This window comes from Bufo bufo, chromosome 4 (assembly GCF_905171765.1).
Source record: "Bufo bufo chromosome 4, aBufBuf1.1, whole genome shotgun sequence".
NCBI classification, from domain to species: domain Eukaryota; kingdom Metazoa; phylum Chordata; class Amphibia; order Anura; family Bufonidae; genus Bufo; species Bufo bufo.
Window position 1 is genome coordinate 199461176 of NC_053392.1, and position 23468 is coordinate 199484643.

Sequence of the window (23468 nt, forward strand, 5' to 3'; positions counted from 1 at the left end):
ACTTTTTATCTATTTGGTTATGTAAATAGTTTTTGCACCTTTTTGGTGATAAAGAGGGGGGAAAAGTCTGCTTTTCCCTTTTTTTATTTTTTGGTAATAGCACAACATGTAATCAAAATATATATAGATTTTTTTATTATGTCCCCTTTCCATAACTATGGGAGGAAAATCCAGCCAAAAAATAAAATGAAAATGCAAATACCTTTGTGACATTTCTTTTTGCACAATTTATGGGTAATTTGTGATAAAATGAAAATGTAATTTCATTTTCATTACCATACTGGTATTTCATGATCAAATCTAAAATTAAAAAAGCTGAAAGGGAAAATAAAACTCAAACTTCACTTTGGCTTTGCTATTTCTTCATGAACTGCATTAAGTGTCATAAAATGAAAATGCAATATGCATTTAGCTTTTCCTTTTCAACTGTGATATGCTACAGATGTGACAAAATGCAAATGCATATGAAAAATGGTTAAATTAAAGGCGGAGTGACAGTTTAAAGGGAATGTAACGAGGCGCAGGCGGCGCGTGCTTCCTTCGCAGCACCACTGACAACCTGCGCAAGGAGAGGGGCAAGGACGTAGCCTGCGTCCTTGTCTCCATGGCAGCAGGCGAACAGCAGGGGAGCCAACCGCCGATAATGATGATCGGTGCTCGGCTGAGTTGGGCTGCTGTGAGTCACATGATGCTGGCCACGTCATGTGACTCACCAGCCAGGCCTATTTAAACAGGCAGCCTGCTGGCCACAGATTGCCTGTGATTAAGGTCTTTATAAGCTCCTGTATTCCTGGCATTGTGTTCCTGTATCCTGACCTCGGCTCTGCTTGTTTGACCTCGCTTCTGCTCATCCCCTGTTGCTTGTCGTGATCTCCTGGTACTGACTTCCAGTGTTTGGACTCGCTCTTGTTGCTCCCTTGTACTAATTAGACTTCCTGGTATTTGACTTCGGCTAGTTTGACTTGCTTTGTGTTCTGTTTGTCCTGTCTTTTGTTTTCCCCTGCACTTACTTAAGTTAGGGACTGCCGCCCAGTTGCGCCTAGGACGGATCGTGCAAGTAGGTAGGGGCAGAGGCGTGGGTGTCAGTCAGGAGTGCACGCTTCCCTACCCCCGTCCGTGACAGGGAACCTGCCACCATGAAAAGTCAGTGTAATCTGCAAGCAGAAGTTCATAGAGCAGGAGGAGCTGAGCAGATTGATATATAGTTTTGTGGGAAAAGATTCAGTAAAACCTGTATTTTATTCATTTATATCTCTGCTCATTCTGGGCTTTGACGTGCATTTCATCTCTGAATGCACTTTCAGTGCCAAAATTAATGAACCTACTGTTCATTATATTATAACATATATTTACATATTGAGCCTGTGCCCCCTACTAATTAAGATATATTTAAATATTGCACAGTCTGAAAATGTAGCTTATCAATAGTTGAATAAAGAAAAGCTAAAAACACTTAGAATGCAGTTTATGAAGAAACAGTTTCAGTTTTCTTTTTTAATTTTATTTTTGTCACAAATTATTCATGCTTGAGTGAAAAAATGTAAATGCAAATTAAGTGATTTTCATTTAATTTTTAATTTTGTCATGACATTTTAACAAACATGTGGAAAAAGAAATGTCACCAAGTTATTGGTCCTGTAACTGAGGCTGCATATTTGCATATTAAATTTATTCAATGTCTTAAAGGACAACCCCTTTAAGAGGGAGAAAAAACATTTAAAGACACACATCTTTCTGCAGATGCCAATTATATGGTACAATAAAAATATATTTTAAGGATCATTCCATTAACACCCCCAAAAAGAAACTGCTGATAAAGTGAGAATATAAGCCATACTATTTTCCAATGGTTTGGTTTTGAAAAGACAAGCTTATGAGGGCTAATATGCAATAATTACATGTGGCCAATTAGGATTTATTGTATTACAGAAATACATGTAAACCACAAAGCCTCCATATGGAGTTACTCATCTTCATTTTCTCATTTGGATCTTGGCAGAGGTTCTCAGAATAAAATGAATCTCAGCGCAGAAGTGAACTTGGCATGGAGTAAATGCTGTTGCTGCAAATGGGTGCAAAGCATACGCAATGTTTTTAATTCTCCTTGCACGGTTACTCCATGATTGCAATCAACTAGATGAACAGTTCCTTTATCCATCATGATGTTGTATTCTGACCAGCTAAGGCTTAATTTAGTCTAAAAGCTGCTTATGGCAAGTAATACCACTGGGATAGGATAGAGTTAATGATTGTGAAAAAATTACTCTTACTTAACCATGTAACAATGATTTATGACAATTTTACTCAGTAGAAATGTCCTCATTAACGGTAATTTGGTTGAATTTGGACAGCCACGAGTGAGATGGTTCTTGTCCATCATGATGGATGATAAATTACATTGGATGTCAACACAGACGTAAGAAGGGTGGGGTAAGAGGAAGGAAAGGCATTGAGCGTCTATATAAAAAATATGCAAGTTTATTACCGCATAAAATCCATAAGGGATAGTGTTCTGTGTCGCTCGCGCATTTCCACCCGTCAAAGAGGTATCAGTCATAGAATGCCGGCATGCAATCACGCATCAATCACAAGCACATGGAAAAATTCTGTGCAATCACATTAAAATGACATATTGGTAAGTTGGATCATGAATAAAAAACAACCAAAAATGGGAACAATAACACAATTACAATACACAAAGTAATGATAATAAGATACAGTAAGCTCTTATTTGATTTAAACCATGGGATATACAGGTGATTAAAGTAGGCAAAAAGCCAAAAAGCTTTTCGATTACACAGCTTGTGTCTGAAATTACTGCCCCTCAGAGAGGGTTATCCTTTTCAATGCCAATAACACTTAGAGGCGGACATGTTCCCTTGGTGCACCTGTGCAACATGAAGACACAACACTGAAATGACCTTATAAAGATGATGTGAGAGGTTACCAGTTGCACAGCCTACGTACTTCAGTTACTGAAGGAACATAAACTGCATTAACTGTACTGCAGTTGATATACTACTGTATTTTATGGGAAGACTTACTGGATAGAGCCCAAAATTAATGTCCAGTGGTCATCACCCTACAAGTGCACTTTGTGCGGCCAGACCCATGATAATGCAGCCAGGTAGATTACATCAGGACCTGACCCATAAAAAGGCTAGGGGAACCAAGATTACCATGAGATTGAGTTCCTTTAGACACACATTTGAGACAAATTGAGACCAAATTTCTGGATAAATACAGAAATTCACAAAAACTGATGACTGTAGATAGTGGAAAAAATTAACTAAGAATTCCTGGACTCACTTTTGTTAACTCCGGTACATTGCCTTTCACCCTTCAGCAAGAAGCAATGCATTGTGCAGTCCATTCAGGATAAGGGCTCATGCACACGACCGTATCTACTTTGCGGTCCGCAATAAACGGACCCGCAAAAAATACGGATAACGTCCGTGTGCATTCCGTATTTTGCGGAACAGAACAGTTGGCCCCTAATAGAACAGTCCTATCCTTGTCCGTAATGCGGACCATAATAGGACATTTTTTTGCAGAACGGAAATATGGACATACGGAAACGGAATGCACACAGAGTATCTTTCGTTTTTTTTGCGGACCCATTGAAATAAATGGTTCCGCATACAGTCCGCAAAATAAAACCAGAACGGACATGGAAATAAAATACGTTTGTGTGCATGAGCCCTAAGCTTGCAGCAGTCTGTTGCATTAAATTGAAACAAAATTAAAATCACGAAAATCACCATGACTAGTACAATTTCAGCAAGTTCTTGTCATCTCCCCAATGAAATATTCTTGAAATATACAATCCCAAAAACATCTATGTAAATTTTTGGTGCAAACGTCTATTTGGTTGCTGCACATGTTGCACCAGCTTTCTAAAGGTTCTAAAAGATATTGAGGGAGATTTTTTAAAGTGGAGCATAAATGTCCCACTCTTATTTTTTAGGGTCCCTGTTAAATGAAAACTGCAACCTACCATAATTCGTGGACAAATGCTTCACTTCTCTTTTGTATAAATTTTTACACACGTTATTGGTTGGTACAGCTTTTTCTGAGTAGGGGCTGACAGGCACTCTGTATAAACTATAATAATCTTTAATAATAATCTTTATTTATATAGCGCCAACACATTCCGCAGTGCTTTATAATCAGGAGGTTCATGTACAGAGTCATAAATGACATAGCAGCAAACAGATCAACGATTAAGGCTACTTTCACACTTGCGTTCAGAGCGGATCTGTCTATAATGCAAACGTTGGGATCCGTTCAGAACGGGTCCGTCTGCATTATAGTTCAGAAAAAAATCTAAGTGTGAAAGTTAGTCAGACGGATCCGTCCAGACTTTGCATTGAAAGTCAATAGGGACGGATCCGTTTGAAAATTGCACCATATTGTGTCAACTTCAAACGGATCCGTCCCCATTGACTTACATTGTAAGTCTGGACGGATCCGTTTGCCTCCTGCTGAGCGGAACGGAGGCCAAGCGGAGCCAGACTGATGCATTCTGAGCGGATCCGCATCCACTCAGAATGCATTGGGGCTGGACGGATTCGTTCGGGGCCACTTGTGAAAGCCTTCAAACGGAGCTCACAAGCGGAACCCCGAATGCAAGTGTGAAAGTAGCCTAAAATAAGAGGAATGAGGATCCTACTCACAAGCAGTGATGGCCAGTTCACATTGTTCGCCCGCGAACATATGCAGGCTGCCATCTTTTTTCACAAGTCCGGCAAGGCACAGGTAAGCCCTTACCTGTGCCTGTGCCGCGAGCCTGTCTGAAAACAAATGCGGTCACCAGGAGCAGGCCGTTCCGAGAACGGCCCGATGAAGGCCCCTGGTGGCTGTTCTCGGAATTGCCTGCTCCCGCTGACCACACTTGTTTTCAGACCGGCTCGCGCACAGGCACAGGTAAGGGCTTACCTGTGCCTCGCCGGACTTGTGAAAAAAGATGGCAGCCCGCATATGTTCGCGGGCGAACAATGCGAACTGGCCATCACTGCTCACAAGAGCCTACAATCTACGAGGAGATAGGGGTGACACAGAAGGTGAAAAGTGTTTGTTTTATACAATAGTCCGGCCATCTTAACTAGTGATGAGCAAAATTCAAAAATTCGACTGCTTTGCTGATCCTCGACAAGAAATTTGATTTGTTACAAATTACTTTGTAACTTTGATCACATTCAGCCTATCAGGGAGTGACATCACTGATGATGTGACAGCCCCACCCAGCGTGATGATGCGGTCATGTCACACACGGTCTCTCTGCGATCAAATGAATGAGGTGAGTATGTTGTTGTTGTTTTTTACCAAGAAAGTCGAATTTTTCCTGAAATTCGGATCGAATTCCACTTTGTTAACTTTGATTCGCTCTACGCTAATCTTAACGCATTAGGGGAGTAGAAATAAAACTACATGAGCCAGTCACTAGCAGATACCTGTAGTGCTTCTGAGTGCATGGGGTGTGCTATCCCCCATACTGACTGCAAGGTAGTGCTGTGATTATACTATATGTGAATGTATCTACAGGGGTGATCATTGTTTTCAGGGGTGAAAAATGGGCAATGGACTAGCCCCTCTGTCCATACCATGTGTTAAATATAAACGTATAGAGCAGGGGTCAGCAACCTCCAGCACTCCACTTCTTGTAAAACTACATCTCCCAGCATGCCTACTTGCTAGGCTGTACTTGGAACATTCATAGAAGTGAAAGGAGCATGCCGGGAATAGTAGTTTCTCAACAGCTGGAGAGCCAGAGGTTGCTGGCCCCTGGTATAGAGCATAACACTGTTCTCTTTATTCTGGTAAGTATTACCATTGTAACAATATGGAGAATCAAACTTGAGAAATTACAAACATCAATCCTCTATTTATTTATTTTTATAATATTTTGCTACAATACTGCTGTAAAGAACTGGGAGTTATAGTTCTGCAAGAACAGGGGCCAGAGCCTGCACAAGCCTGGTCTAGATCAATCTAATCTGAATCTAATTAGTCTCATTCTCAGTGAGGTCAACAGAGGCGGTAATGTCGTCTTTTGTAGTCATTACATCGGCTGTGCCAGACACAAATTGGGATTTTCCACATTTAGATTGTGCATGAGGTTGCCTAGAAACAGATGTGATGACACAGGTTGTAATATGACCACAGATATCTTCATCCTCTACTTCTACGCCATTCCCGGCAATATAAAGGCAGAGTGTGTCCTTGGAGGCTCAGCTACCAGAGATAAAATGGGATTTGAAGAACGTCTATTTAATAAATAACAGCACTATAATCTTGATAGTAGATAGTTTTTATTCAAACACTTATTTCACCAGCGGCAATCAACATGTGTGTTAATGTTTTTCGGCTCGCAGGCCTTCTTCCGACGCTATCGATCAAAAATTGTGCGAAAGAACAAAATGAAATCATAATCACATATAGGACAAAAGTAGTTATATATGTTACATGTATATAAACAAGCAACTCATAATTGCCAGGCAATGATTCCTCCTCTTACTACAGAGGATCTATGCTAGTTCAAAAGACCTGGTATAAATCATTGTTGGTCAAGAAAAAAGGAACAAAAAAACAAGAAACAAACATCCCAAAACAAACATTAAAAACAAGTATTACAGAGAACTTGTTGGTGAGGAAGTACTCCTATGACTGATAGAGAATAGTGGATACCATATCTGTATACTGGACGTTAAGGTCTATGCAATACATGAGCACTTGTTGTTAGTTTCCAAATAGAAAATCCTATACTGGGAGGGCTGCCAATAGTAGCTAAAAGAGAAATACTTACCTATGCCGCATTGGGGTTCTTTTTGGATATGTCGTGAAGGTGACTGAGTACTGGCGCTATGTTTTGTTCTTTCGCACAATTTTTGATCAATAGTGGCTGAAGAAGGCCTGTGAGCCGAAAACGTTAACACACATGTTGATTGCCGCTGGTGAAATAAGTGTCGGAATAAAAACACATTATCTACTGTCAAGATTACAGTGCTGTTATTTATTAAATAGATGATCTTGGGGTGGGAACCCTATATGCAGCACCAACTAGCAACAAAGTATTTGAAGAACGTCACTAGTTTTCATTCTAAAGAAAAAAATAGTTGGGTTCTTAAACAAAAAAGATGGAACTGAATCTCAATGCATATTGATTGGTTCACAGAAGAATCATTGGTATCCTCTAGAGCAGGGGTTCTCAACCTTTTCACACCAAGTACCCCATAGAGACAAGAAGTTTGAACCAAGTACCTCCAAGGAAGTGAACAGTGATAAATGTTAAAGGGAACCTGTCCCGAAGACAATACAGAATACCCTGCCAGCAGTATGTTATAGAACAGGAGGAGCTGAGCAGATTCAGATATAGTTCTATGTAAAAATATGTAGTTTAGAGCTCATTTAGACGCCCGTATCCGTTTTTGCGGTTCACAAATTGCAGATCCGCAAAACATGGATACCGTCCGTGTAACATATTACATACATAAGGCCGAAAAAAGACATTTGTCTATCCAGTTCGGCCTGTCATCCTGCAAGTTGATCTAGAGGAAGGCAAAAAAAAAACTGTGAGGTAGAAGCCAATTTTCCCCACTTTAGGGGAATAAAAAATTCCTTCCCGACTCCAATCAGGCAATCAGAATAACTCCCTGGATCAACGACCCCTCTCTAGTAGCTATAGCCTGTAATATTATTACACTCCAAAAATACATCCAGGCCCCTCTTGAATTCCTTTATTGTACTCACCATCACCACCTCCTCAGGCAGAGAGTTCCATAGTCTCACTGCTCTTACAGTAAAGAATCCTCTTCTATGTTTGTGTACAAACCTTCTTTCCTCCAGACGCAGAGGATGTCCCCTCGTCACAGTCACAGTCCTGGGGATAAATAGATGATGGGAGAGATCTCTGTACTGACCCCTTATATATTTATACATAGTAATTAGATCTCCCCTCAGTCTTCTTTTTTCTAAAGTGAATAACCCTAATTTTGATAATCTTTCAGGGTACTGTAGTTGCCCCATTCCAGTTATTACTTTAGTTGCCCTCCTCTGGACCCTCTCCAGCTCTGCTATGTCTGCCTTGTTTAAAGGAGCCCAGAACTGTACACAGTACTCCATGTGTGGTCTGACTAGCGATTTGTAAAGTGGTAGGACTATGTTCTTATCATGCGCATCTATGCCCCTTTTGATGCAACCCATTATCTTATTGGCCTTGGCAGCAGCTGCCTGACACTGGTTTTTGCAGCTTAGTTTGCTGTTTATTAAAATTCCTAGATACTTTTCCATGTCAGTGATGCCCAGTGTTTTACCATTTAGTATGTACGGGTGACTTGCATTATTCCTTCCCATGTGCATAACTTTACATTTGTCAGTGTTAAACCTCATCTGCCACTTATCTGCCCAAGCCTCCAATCTATCCAGATCTCTCTGTAGTAGTATACTGTCCTCTTCAGTGTTAATTACTTTACACAGTTTAGTGTCATCTGCGAAAATTGATACTTTACTATGCAAGCCTTCTACAAGATCATTAATAAATATATTGAAGAGAATAGGGCCCAATACTGACCCCTGAGGTACCCCACTAGTGACAGTGACCCAATCTGAGTGTGTACCGTTAATAACCACCCTCTGTTTTCTATCATTGAGCCAGTTACTTATCCACTTACAGACGTTTTCTCCCAGTCCGAGCATTCTCATTTTATATACTAACCTTTTATGTGTTACAGTGTCATATGCTTTGGAGAAGTCCAGATATATGACATCTATTGATTTGCTGCTGTCAAGTCTAGAACTTACCTCCTCATAGAAACTGATTAAATTAGTTTGGCATGACCGATCCCTCACGAAGCCATGCTGATATGGCGTTATTTGCTTATTTTCATTGACGTACTCCAAGATAGCATCTCTTAGAAAACTTTCAAACAGTTTACCCACAACAGATGTTAAACTTACCGGCCTATAGTTTCCAGGCTCTGTTTTTGGACCCTTTTTGAATATTGGCACCACGTTTGCCATGCGCCAATCCTGTGGGACATTCCCTGTCAGTATAGAGTCCGCAAATATCAGAAATAAGGGTCTGGCTATGACATTACTTAATTCCCTTAGGATACGGGGGTGTATGCCATCCAGTCCTGGCAATTTGTCTATTTTAATCTTTTTAAGACGCCGCTGTACTTCTTCCTGGGTCAGAAAGGGAACTTTTAATGGGAAATTTATTTTTACATTCTGCATGTCATCTGACAATTTATTTTCCTCAGTAAATACAGTGGAGAAAAAAATATTTAATAGCTTTGCTTTCTCCTCATCGCTCTCTGCGACTCCCCCCTCATTACTCTTTAAAGGGCCGACACGTTCAGATTTATACTTTTTAACATTTATATAATTGAAGAACTCTCTTTGGCAATTAATCTATACTCTATATCTGGGTAGTTGAAATCCCCCATAATAACCACCTCATTATGATTTGCCGTCTTGTCTATCTCGTTTAGTAGTAGATTTTCTGTGGACTCTGGTATATTAGGTGGTTTATAGTAAACTCCTATTAGTAATTTATTATTGTTTTTGCCTCCATGTATTTTCACCCACAGTGACTCCACATGTTCATGTCCCTCACTTATATCTTCACGGAGTGTGGGCTTTAGACAAGACTTTACATAAAGGCAAACCCCTCCCCCTCTCCGGTTTTGACGATCCTTTCTAAACAGACTGTAACCCTGTACATTAACCGCCCAGTCATAGCTATCATCCAGTCATGTCTCAGTTATTCCCACTATGTCATAGTCCTCCTCACACATCACTAATTCCAGTTCACCAGTTTTATTAGTCAGGCTTCTGGCATTAGTATACATACATTTGAGAGGTTTATGTGTATTTTTTACCCTACACCTTTCCTTCTGAACTGTTCTAGTCCCTCCTTCCATTCCTCCCCCAGTCCCACTACCTTGCCCTCGGTCTCTATCTGCACTATCTTCCCCTCCTATAATGTAATTTCCCTCCCCCCCAGTCCCTAGTTTAAACACTCCTCCAACCTTCTAGCCATCTTCTTCCCCAACACAGCTGCCCCTTCCCCATTGAGGTGCAGCCCGTCCCTACGATAGAGCCTGTAGCCGATAGAGAAGTCGGCCCAGTTCTCCTGAAACCCAAACCCCTCCTTCCTACACCAGTTCTTGAGCCACTTGCTAATCTCCCTAATCTCCTGCTGCCTTTCTTGTGTGGCTTGTGGTACAGGCAGTATTTCGGAAAATAATACCTTTGAGGTCCTGGCCCTAAGCTTTTGACCTAAATCCCTGAAATCATTTTTAAGGACTCTCCACCTACCTCTAACTTTGTCATTGGTTCCGATATGGACCATGACCGCTGGATCTTCTCCAGCCCCTCCCAGTAATCTAACATTTTGTGGAACAGAACCGCCAGCCTTCTAATAGAAATGAAATTGTGGACAAGAATAGGACATGTTCTATCTTCTTTGTGGGGCCAAAGAACGGACGTGCAGATGCGGAGAGCACAAGCTTTTTTTGGCCCCATTGAAATGAATAAGTCTGCATCCGTTCCTCAAAATTGCGGAACAGAAGCAGACACAAATATACAGTCCTGTTTATGGGCCCATAACCTGTAATTTATACGTTTAAACTCCTGCTCATTCTGGGATTTGAAGTCTAGGAGTTGGTCCTATCAGTGATTGACATCCTTCTCTCTATGACTGTGTATACATAGAGAGCTGTCAATCACTGCTCTATTCTAGGCCTAATCTTCTGACTATTACTTTTGAAATTAAATTCGGCACTACCAAACATACAGGACAATGCAGCACCACATACCTCTTACATCCAGTGACATCTTCTTTTCCATCATCCTCCCTAGTTAATGGGGCCGGACGGAATTCTGGCAGCACCTGGCAATGACGAATCCGGCAGGCTATTCCCGGACAGAGGAGCCTGCTAGATCTGGCAAACGCAGATGTGAAACAGGCTCAATAAATCTATTGCATCTTTAGACTGCCTAGTCTAAATTTATGCCACCTATTAGTTGGCTTACTTTACTGTAAAATTGTGCCACAAATCTGTGGCACATTTTTTTTTTAGCTCACATTGCCTCATCATAAGCCAAGCCTCTTTTCTGGTAGGCCTTACTTCTTTCAGATAGGCCATGTGACGAACTGCGACCGCCGCGGCCGCATTAGGTCACGAAACTTGAGTCTAACTTGAGTCTGTAAAGTCGATAGGCTGAAACCGCGGGGATTGGACCGCAGATGGGCCACAAATAAGCGTTTGAGCAACCGGACCGGAACCACCCACAGGGTTGTTTACTGCCACCACCTTGCGACTTATGGGAGCAAGGAACCCACGATCTGGATAACAGAGCCGAGTAGCTTTCTCTTCAGAGAGGCTAGGGTAAGTTATTGCAGTGTTTGAAAACAGGCATGGCTAGAGAAATGACTTGGAGGTAATTTATTATATACATATAAACAATACAAATTATTAAGATGTACAGTAATTATTAAAACAATAATTGAGGAGAGTATAGTCCAATAAACAAAAGGGAAGAAAACAGAAGGAGGATACTTATTTTCCGCAGGAAAGTGGTCCTTTGCAGGGATAAAGTCCAAGGAGCCTTTGTCCAGGGTATAATCGTCCAATAATTCAGGATGTCTTGGTTTGCATAAAATAATCCCCACATGCCAACAGCCCACGGGTTCTCTGGCTGTGGCCCTCTTCAGGTGTTGTTACAACTGGAGAACTGCCTTTAGAAGATTCTAGGTCTTTGTTATAAGGGTCCCAGGATCAAGGCGGGGCTTGAGAGTCCGCCTGCTGGGGCAGGCTGTATTCCTGAGGTGAATGTCAGTTCTGAAATATGGTATATGCCATATCTCGGGAAGCACAGATTCACATTCCCACAAAATATAGAGTTCAGGGATATCAAATATGAATATTATAACCTGTTCGATGATGGGGAAACGCCCTAACTTTACCTGGGATTCTCCTAGAGCCATGTGTGTAATATGGAAATGTCCAGTAAATTCGGAGTGACAAGATGATGTAAGTTTCATGTCCGTAAGATGCATGGTCTCTCTTAAAAAGGGTAAAATCATATCTCATACTTCGGTGCCTGGCTGTCTGCAGTTTTTCAGGACAGCTTCCTTCTCAGTAAATTGACTTCACACTTCTACGTGGGTCTGACAAAAGGGAGCCCTAACCACGTAACCTCCTATTTACCAGGGGACGCAGATGAATAGCCAAAGTCTGAACAGCTAATTGACGAGGGCATCGTAATTAGTTAGCATTCGGTCCAGAAGTGTCCATTTCCAGCTAGCTATTACAGACACTTTGCAGGTAGCCTGAACCATATGCTGGCCTCTATTGAATGACTTGAACAAAAGGACTCCTTTTGTTCTCTGTGTACTGTACCCGCCGAATCCATAAGTTCAGTCATTACAGATGGAGACGTTCTCAGCAATCAGATTGTAAGCTCTGGGGCCCTGCAGCTTCAGTGGCCCTATGGAAATAAGTACTCTTTAATAGACCAATTGATCACTAAGGGATATTAATATTGTTAATATTGTGAATATTGTTCAATATCATCCGCGACAGGCCATGTCTCCTTTACAGACAAGTCAAAAAAGTGTCTGGGACACTTAATAAAGGCAAAGCATGTACGTGTTTCTAGGCCTAGCCTTCTGACTATTACTTTTGAAATTACAATCCGCGCTACCAAACATACAGGACAATGCAGCACCACCTACTTCTTACATCTCCTTTGATGTTCCATTGCCTCATCTTCACCATTCTTTCAGACATGTCTCGTCTCTTCAGAGTTTGCCACACAGATATCTTAGTTTCCTACTTTTCTATTATCCTCTCCACCTTCTCAACACCCCATCCTGCCACCCCCACTACTGTGCCCTTTGTGCTCCTCAATACTATATTGAAGAAAATGATGATTACACTTACCGGTAATCGGATTTTCCTGACCCCACGACAGCACCTTAGAGAGATGGCTCCGCCCCAGGACAGGAAACCTGCAGCATAAAAAGGTGGAGCCGCTCTCCCACCTCAGTGAGTTTCCAGAGCATGAGAGGGACTCCCCCTTACGTTAGTTCAGTTTAATATTCTTCTTTTTATTTATTTTTTTGCAACACCCGTGAACACACAGACCTACACCAACAGGGAGGGAATAAAGAGGTGCTGTCGTGGGGTCAGGAAAATCTGATTACCGGTAAGTGTAATCATCATTTTTCCCCTCCCCCACGACAGCACCTTAGAGAGAGATTTCAGAGATCAGCCTCAGGGTGGGAAACAGTACTCAAGACTTTTTTACCAAAGAGAAGGTCAGAAATAGAGTCAAGCTGAAGCCTATAGTGTTTATAGAAAGTGGACGGAGAAGACCAGGTGGCAGCCCGACAGATCTGTTCAATGGATACGCTAGCCCTCTCTGCCCAAGAAGTGGACACCACCCTCGTGGAGTGAGCCCTCACAGAAATAGGGGGAGACACACCGGATACTGAATACGCCAAGGATATAGCTTCTCTGATCCAGCGGGCAATAGATGCCTTAGAGGCAGTATTACCTTTCCTAGCCCCGCCGAACAGAACAAATAAGGCAGAAGACTTCCTCCAGTCCTTAGTCACCTCCAGGTACTGCAAAATACACCTCCTGACATCGAGGGAATGCAGCTCCTTCTCTCTGTCATCCTTTGGTTCTGAAAAGAAAGCTGGAAGAACTACCTCCTGAGCCCTATTAATCCTAGAAGGAACCTTCGGCATAAAGCCGGGATCTGGTCTGAGAACTACCCTGTCTTCTCTGATGGACATAAAAGGGGGGTTAATGGAGAGGGCCTGAATCTCCCCAACCCTTCTGGCTGACATTAAGGCTACCAGCAAAACTAGCTTAAGGGAAAGCACTTTAATTGAGCAAGAGACTAGAGGTTCAAAGGGATGTTTGGTTAGGGCATTTAACACTAAGTTAAGGTCCCATGGAGGAAATCTAGGGCCTGCTACTGGCGTAATCCTATCTACTGCCTTAAAAAACCTAACAATCCAAGGGTCCATGGCTAAACTCCTTCTCCCTAAGACCGACAAAGCTGACACCTGCACTTTTAATGTACTTTTTGCCAACCCTAGGGACAATCCCCTCTGTAAAAAATCCAACACCTCAACCACTGAAAATTCTAATGGCCAGGAAACCCTTTCTGTGCCTATAAAGGACAGGAACTTCCTCCATACCCGCACATAAATAATATTCGTCACCTCCTTCCTACTTTTCATCAGAGTGGAAATGACCTCCTTAGAGAATCCCTGACTGGCTAAAAATGACCTCTCAAATTCCACGCCGAAAGATGCAGAGACTCTACCTCCGGGTGGAATACTGGACCCTGTGACAATAGGTCCGGAATTCCCGGCAGGATCCATGGATCCGAAACCGACATGGACCTCAACAGGGAAAACCACGCCCTCTTCGGCCAGAAGGGAGCTATCAGAATCACTCTCGCCCTTTCGTATCTGATCTTCCTTATCACTAACGGAATCATTTGTAGCGGGGGGAAAGGCATAACCTAGTGGGAAGTCCCATCTCTGGAGGAAGGCGTCCACCCCAGATGGGCACTCTTTTGGACTGAGGGAGAAGAACTCCTGTACCTTTCTGTTCTCCCTTGTGGCAAACATGTCTACCGAAGGCAGACCCCATAAATCTACTATCTGGGAGAATATCTTTGGATTTAGTGACCACTCCCCCTGACGTAGCCTGTGGCGACTCAGGAAGTCTGCCTGGAAATTCTCGACCCCTCTGATATGAATGGCCGAGAGATGAAGCACTTTCTCCTCTATTTCCTCGAAAATCCATCTCGTCTCCTTCTGTAAGGAATCTGACCTGGTTCCTCCCTGATGATTGAGATATGAGACCACTGTCCGATTGTCGGACATCACCCTCACATGTCTGTTCTGTATCATAGGAAGAACTGCCCTCAAGGCCAACAAAACAGCTCTCAGCTCCTTTCGATTTGACGAGAACAGCTTCTGACCCTGGGACCACTCTCCCTGAAAGATCTGATCCTCCACGTGAGCCCCCCATCCCCAGGGGCTGACGTCCGTAGTCACAACTACCGGTTCCGGAAAGGACCAGGGAAGTCCCTGAGTCAGATTCTCTTCTTCTTTCCACCAATTTAGGGATGAAAGAGTTACGTCGGACAATCTTATAACTGACTCCAGAGACGTCCCTGCTCGCCTTGTGGCAGCCAAAATCTCTCCCTGTAACTGGCGAGAGTGTCGCTGCGCCCACTGGACTGCTGGCATGCAGGATGTTAAGACTCCTAACAGGGACATAGCTTTCCTTATAGATAGGGTTCCTCCTGACTGAACCCTCCGAACTACTCCCTGAATCCTGGCTACCTTCTCCTCTGTGAGGAAAGTTTTCTCCAGCCTGGAATTTAAAACCAGACCCAAGAAAACCTGGCTTGATGATGGCTCCATCCTGGACTTCTGGGTATTCAAAAGCCACCCCAGGGACTGAAGTACCTCCATCACCCGATTCAGAGCCCTGAGACACTCCTCTTGAGTTTGGGCCACCACCAGAAAGTCGTCCAAGTAAGGCAGAAACGTTATGTTCTCCTTCCTGATGAAGGAAGCCATCTCCGCCACTACCTTGGTAAAGATCCGAGGTGCCATGGAAAGGCCAAAGGGGAGTGCCTGGAACTGATAATGAAGAAGCCCTGTCTCGGTTCTTACAGCCACCCGGAGGAATCTCTGGTGATCTGGATGAATCGGAATATGATGGTATGCATCTTTTAAATCCAGAACCGCCATATGACAACCCGGAGATAAAAGAAATATCGCTGACCTGATGGTTTCCATCTTGAATTTCCTGGCTTTCAGGAATTTGTTCAGGTATTTGAGGTTTATTATAGTCCGGTATGACCCATCTGGTTTCTTCACTAGAAACAGGGTGGAATAAAAACCTCTCCCTATCTCTGACTCTGGGACAGGAATTAACACTTTTTTGCTTATTAGTTTTTTTATTTCTTGCAGCATAATGAGAGAAAACTTTGAAATCACAAATTTTTCCGCGGGGTATCTCAAGAATTCTAACCTTAGACCTTCCCGCAGAAGACCTATCAACCATCTGCCCGCCATCTTTTCCCAAGCAGGAAGAAAGAATCTTAATCTTCCTCCTACTGGGATCATGGCGTCATTGCTTTCCTTGTTTTCCCCCACGAGCTGCGGCTGATCTGAACAAAAAGCCCTTACTACCTGATCTAGGCCTTGCTCCCTGCTCTCTGTCCCCCGACTGCTTTTTATTCTGAAATCCACTCGGGTTCCGAAAGGGCCGTCTATATTGCTTAAATTGAGTGAAAGATTCTTGGGGAAACTTTTTCTTTCTATCTGCCGCTTTTTCGAGTAAGGAGTCAAGTTCAGACCCAAAAAGGAACTGGCCATCACAGGGGATGCTACACAATCTCAGCTTGGACGGCATATCCCCCCCTTTCCAATTCTTAAGCCACAAAGCACGTCGCGCGGAATTGGAAAGGGATGCGGCTCTCGCTTCCAGCCTCACCGAGTCCACTGCGGCATCTGCAATAAAGTCTGCGGCCTTCTGGAAAGTGGGCATAGATGCTAACAACTGCTCTCTAGGGCATTTATCCCTAATCTGCCCCTCTAGCCTATCCAACCACAGTGACATAGATCTCGCAACCACTGTGGCGGCTATACTAGGCCTGAAAGCCGCCGCAGAAGATTCCCATGAATTCTTAAGGGCAGAATCTATTCTTTTATCTAAGGGATCCCTCAAGAAACCCATGTCCTCAAAGGGCAGAGAGGATTTTTTAGAAATCTTGGAAATGGCTACATCCAGCTTCGGGGCCCTGTCCCAAGATGTAGATGCCTCTTCCTCAAAGGGGTACTTCCGCTTAAAGGGTTTCTATCACTTCGTATGACATAATTAGCTGTCAGACACTAGCGATCCGCTAGTGTCTGCTCTGGCCAACCATCCTAATATAACAGCTTTTGGGGCAGCCGTTTTGCTAAAAAAATAACTTTTATAAATATGCTAATGAGCCTCTAGGTGCTATGTGGGCGTCATTAGCACCTAGAGGCTCCGTCTACCTTCATACACAGCCACCGCCCAGCGCGTCCCTCCAGCCCGCCCATCTCCTGCTGAATGCGATCCTCCGTGTGACGCAGCGGACGAATTCTCGCGCATGCGCCGTGCGCGGCTGTATTCGGCGCATGCGCAGTGAATGTCTGACCGCTTCCCTGCTCAGACATCTCCACTGCGCCTGTTCCTTGGAGCACTATGACGTCATCGGCGCAGGCGCAGTGGAGATGTCTGAGCAGGGAAGCAGTCAGACATTTACTGCGCATGCGCCGAATAAAGCCGCGCATGGCGCATGCGCGAGAATTCGTCCGTTGCGTCACACGGAGGATCGCATTCAGCAGGAGATGGGCGGGCTGGAGGGACGCGCTGGGCGGTGGCTGTGTATGAAGGTAGACGGAGCCTCTAGGTGCTAATGACGCCCACATAGCACCTAGAGGCTCATTAGCATATTTATAAAAGTTATTTTTTTAGCAAAACGGCTGCCCCAAAAGCTGTTATATTAGGATGGTTGGCCAGAGCAGACACTAGCGGATCGCTAGTGTCTGACAGCTAATTATGTCATACGAAGTGATAGAAACCCTTTAAAGGTTTTAGAAATAAACGTTTTTTTATCTGTTTTTTTCCATTCTTTTTCTATCACAGCTGAAACCGATTTATGGACAGGGAAACACCTATGCTTCTTTTCCCTAAGTCCCCCAAACACAACGTCCTCTACAGATCTATTTTCTCTGGTATCTTCCAATTCCAGGGTAGATCGGATAACCTTTAACAATTTGTCCGTATCTTCTGCCGGAAAAAGGAACTTTCCTTCTTTGGCGTCATCCTCAGAAGAGAAGGAATCATTAGAGTCCTCATCCCTGGAGAGAGAGCCACTATCTTCCGATTCCACGTCGGACTCCTGCCTCACCGCTCTTCTTCTCTTCCTACCGGCTTTCAAGGAATTTTTGACTTCAGACATAATAGACTTAATGTCTTTTAGAAGACTCGGAGTCTCCTCGGCCACTGTCTTCTCAATGCACTGCTGACAGAGCTTCTTAGCATAAGAAGAAGACAGCGAGCACTTGCAGATAGGGCATTCCTTGTTCTTTTTCTTTGTCGCCACCTTCTTAGGCACCGTCTAAGAAAAAATGGAATATACCCAATCTAAGTAACAGCCTAGACCCTGAAAGGAGCGAGAATAGGACTCACAATACCGGCGGCAAGATTTCAATATCCGCACATTCAGATCTCCCCTCTTCATCCATAATGAAAGGTAACCTGCACCAATAAAATATTGTCCAGGTTATCTATTGCCACCAAGAATTCCTCTCACCTGAGAGATACATAGTTACTTGCAAACCTCGCTACGCCAAGATAGCACAGGAACTTGGTCCACTTCAGGCACTCTGAACTACAGACATCGGCGTCCAATAACTCCAGCACACTCATACCTGTATGTAGTTGGTTTTAAAACTGCCGGGAAGCCGAACTTCCGGTCACCTGACCGGAAGCGCACGGCCGTGGTACGCATGGCACTTCCTGTCCGGATGCCACCCACCAGCGTCTACATCCGGTGGCGTCCTGGCTGGTTTGCAGCAATACTGGGGCCTTCTGGCCACCCTAGATCCGTTGGTGCGGTCCTCCTCGCCTGAGGGACCAGCACCTTCTGCCCTTGTGACCCGGGATTTTCTCACCGGTATCCTGCCCCCGACGCCTGTGGGGAATGATCGGACAGGTAAAACAAATGCGGCGCCTCTAACCCTCCGGCATCTACCGGGACTTCCAGGTCAGGACGACAACTGCAGGCTCCCGTACCAGGACAGGAAACCTCACTGAGGTGGGAGAGCGGCTCCACCTTTTTATGCTGCAGGTTTCCTGTCCTGGGGCGGAGCCATCTCTCTAAGGTGCTGTCGTGGGGGAGGGGAAAATAGATAGTTCTAGAACCACACAGATAGTGCTTCCTTCAATAATTATTGCTACACAGTGCCCTACAAAATAATTGCACCCAGTGAACAGTGCCCTTGATAGTAACAGTAGTGTAAAATAATGTCCCCCAAAAATAATTGTGCTACGCTGATACTGTGCAAGGGTTGTCATAGCTATAGTGCTCTTAAAAGTCCCCACAATAGTAATAATTCTCTGCCAAAGTACACTTAGTAGTAATAATGCCCCTACGGTGCCCCCAATAGTAAAAATGTTCCCCATTGTGCCCAAGAAATAATAATGCTCCAATAGTGCCCATAGTAGTAATCATTTTCCCCATAATCCCCTAGCTCACCATAATGACCTACAGTACTAATTATTCCCCCTATAGTGCCCTAGTAGTCACCTAGTACTACACCACAGTGTCCCAAATAGTATTAATGCCCCCACAGTGTTCCCCAGAAATAAATATACCCCCTTATAGTACCCCAATAATACTAAAGCAATCCATAGTGCCCCATTAGTACTAAATACCACCATAGTGACCCCCATAGTACCCCAATAGTGCTAATATAATAAATTGGTAGATAAATGTTTACGTCCCTCGTCCTCGAAACTAAATATCTTGCCAAAATGGGACGTTTAAAATAAAATAATAAATCTTTATTGTGTTATTTTCTTTAAAAATAAGAGTCAACCACTCACTAGTGTCTCAGGTTAGTCAGGCTAGGGCCCCATTGACAGAGGGAGAGGTGGAGACACTATGAATGTCTATTTACACTTTCTATCTCAAAATGATTAATCGAGACTAGAGTAATTGCCACTCTCCATAAGGCCCTCTCAAACCTTTGTGACACTGTATCAAGACGTACTGGCAACAGTGTCAGTTTAACCACAAACCTCAGTGCCTGTTGATATATAAAACAGTAAATGTATTATGCTTGGATCAATACCTCAGGGAGACTTCCCTGAGGAACAATGGGCTTTGTATCTCGACCTCGTTTAATATGGTCACTTGGATACGTAGGCTTATGTCTTAAAACCTGTCCTCATTGCCCAAATCCTCAAAGCTAGCCCCGCTCAATGCATTTCCATGCGGTGGTAGGACCGCACTTCATCAGGAGCAGGTTAAAAGATTAGCAGGTAAGTAAATAGAGCATGTGGCATTAAATCCCCGCACATAGTGGCGTGCAGTGCAGCAGCATGTCGGCGCTATGAACGCCGGCATTAAGTAGTTCAGACTCCGCCCCTCAGCAGGCGTGGTATCAGTTGACGGCTAATCGCAGCATGGGTGTGTCAGCTGTCTCCTCCTGCCGCATGTCGTCTGCTGTTAGTGTAGTGTGGCAATGCTGGGGAGTGCTTACAATTGCACATACGTATCAGGAGGAACCTACTGGCGGCTATACTTGTCAATCAGCTGAGAGACACTGCAGAATGTTTCCACAGGATGGGGATCTTCCATATAGAGGTCCTTCATTTAATCAGCCTCAGAGTATTGATCATATTTCTTTGTCATGACTAGAGTGTGCCCCATCTTATGCCAACCTTTTCCTGGGCTGGTGGGAGAGTGAGGTGGTCTTTTCCAACATCATGGAAAGTTTCACGTCATCGATAATACTCTGGATAAGATTTAATCGATGACGTGTTGTATCTGAATTTTCACAAAGGTTTTAGAGGGCCTTATGGAGAGAGGAAATTACTCTAGGCTCGATTAATCATTTTGAGATAGAAAGTGTAAACAGACATTCATAGTGTCTCCACCTCTCCCCCTCTGCTCCTCTCCATGGGGATATAGCCTAGCCTGACTAACCTGAGACACTAGTGAGTGGTTGACTCCTATTTTTAAATAAAATAACACAATAAAGATTTATTATTTTATTTTAAACGCCCCATTTAGGCAAGATATTTAGTTACCCCAATAGTGCTGCCTAGTTAGAATAATGTCCCCCAGAGTGCCCCAGTTTTAATACTGTCCTCCAGTTATAATAATGACTCCCCCCATACTGGCCCAATAGTGCTGCTGACAAATGAAAATAACAAAAACAAATACCATAATGCTGTCACAAAACTGTACAGGGCACAGACCTCTTCCAACCAGTGTCCTGTGCATCGCACCGCCTGTGACAGCCTCTGATAAGATTCAGGTCTAGTGCCTGTAGCCTATCAGAGTGAATGGCAGGGCAAGGACACATTGGCTCCCGTGCCCAACCACAGCATTCAACTGTATCAACGTTTTGAGGGCAGCAATACAGATGAATACCGAGAGGTCCTAGCAACCAGCAATGAAATATTGCTGTCTGCTAGGGCAGTCCGGCATACCCCTTCACCCTGCAGCACATAGCCCTTTGGGTACGTCTACCGCAGGTTGAGAACCTCTGCTCTAGATCTTAAGTGTGTCATTTACCTCAGATAGGAAACTATCCTGCTGTCTATGTGACATAGTGTACGAAAGAATAATAAAGCACAAATCATTTATAATATATCTATAAAGTATAGATGGCACTGCTGTAAACCAGGCAGCCTTTTGCCACATTTGTCTCAGAAGTTGGCTTATACATCCTGCACATTGGGTATGGATTCCTTGTTATTCAGTTTTGTGTTTTTTTGGGAGGTGGAGCAACTGAAAATGGCAATTCAGACATTTGTTTTCCAATATTTTAATATTTTAATAGTTTTCACGTTTTTTGGAGACAGCAATACCAATGATGTTTAATTGTTTATTTCTTGTTTATTTTAATATGTAAAAAGAGGAAAGATGGTGATTTGAATTTTTTATTTGTTCCTTAAAAACATTGATCAGCAATGCATCACCCAGTGTTTGAGGTACTGTGCCCTCTTTTTTAAATAAATGTAGTGGCATGAATTGTGACACATTTATCACCTGGCATGTAACTTTTTGAAATCAGCCCTACCACAACCACAACTTTCCATAAAATTCATCTGTTTCCAAATGCGCCAAAATGAAGAATTAGCGTGTAGAATTTAAAGAAAATAAAAAATACCTTCAAAGATTACCTTTATAATAGATTAAGTGGCATAAAATGGGGGGCCTGAAGCCTATGAGGCAATAGAAAGGCGCAGGCAATCGCAATTACCTCACAGTGACCTCCTACGCCTAGTCTCGCGAGATGATGTGATGAGACGGCGCAGGAGGGCACGGTGATGTGTTCCCGACCGCTTGCGCCGGGATGCCACAAGCGATGATGGAGTGAGGAAGAGAGGTGAGTATTTTTTTTAATTTTTTTATGTAACTACCCTAAGGCAGACCATACGGGGGGTGGGGGGAATTATCAGTAAAAATAGAAGAAAACGCATACAAAGGAGGCAATTATATTATATAATATACAGAGGGGCCACATTATATATTATACAGAGGGGCCATTATATATTATAATTATACAGAGGGGCCATTAATAATGGCACCTCTATATAATTATAATATATAATGGCCCCTCTGTAATATTAGGATATATAATGGCCCCTCCGTATTATTAGGATATAAAATGGCCCCTCTGTATTATTATAATATATAAGGCCCCCTCTGTATTATTAGTATATATAATGCCCCCTCTGTATTACTATAATGGCCGCCTCTGTAAGATTAGGATATATAATGGCTCCCTCTGTATTATTAGGATATACACTGCCTGTCCCCAAAAAAAGTTGCCACCTGGATTTAACTAAGCAAATAGTTATGAGCCTCCTATTGGATAATTACTGCATGGGCGATTATCTTTCAGCTGGCAATAAGTTATTTAACCCCAACTGATGCAATGAGTTGCTTCTCATTTCTTAAACAACCATGTCGAAAGACACATCTTGTGGTTGTGAAAAAGATGTTAGTCTGTTTGAGAAGGGTCAAATCATTGGCATGCATCAAGCAGAGAAAACATCTAAGGAGATTGCAGAAACTACTAAAATTGGGTTAAGAACTGTCCAACTCATTATTAAAAACTGGAAGGATAGTGGGGACCCATCGTATTCGAGGAAGAAATGTGGCGGAATGATCGTGATCAGCGATCACTTAAACGTTTGATGAAATCAAATTAAAAAAAACAACAGTAGAAATCAGGGCTATGTTTAATAGTGAAAGTAAGAGCATTTCCACATGCACAATGCAAAGAGAACTCAAGGCATTGGGACTGAACATCTGTGTAGCCATAAGAAAACCACTAATCAGTGAGGCAAACCAGAAAAAAAGGTTTCAATTTGCTAGGGAGCATAAAGATTGGACTCTGGATAAATGGAAGAAGGTCATGTGGTCTGATGAGTCCAGATTTACCCTGTTCCAGAGTGATGGGCGCATCAGGGTAAGAAGAGAGGCAGATGAAGTGATGCACCCATCATGCCTAGTGCCTACTGTACAAGCCTGTGGGGGCAGTGCTATGATCTGGGGTTGCTGCAGTTGGTCAGGTCTAGGTTCAGCAACAGTATGTGCTCCAAGAATGAGGTCAGCTGACTACCTGAACATACTGAATGACC

The 23468-nt window shown here is 43.3% G+C and overlaps 1 protein-coding gene across 1 annotated transcript in view; it reads right to left on the reverse strand.

The window, feature by feature from the left end:
* SLC7A14 (solute carrier family 7 member 14) overlaps nt 1-23468 on the reverse strand; it is a 158374-nt gene that overhangs the window by 29056 nt on the left and 105850 nt on the right. The gene's annotated exons all lie outside the window — the stretch shown is intronic.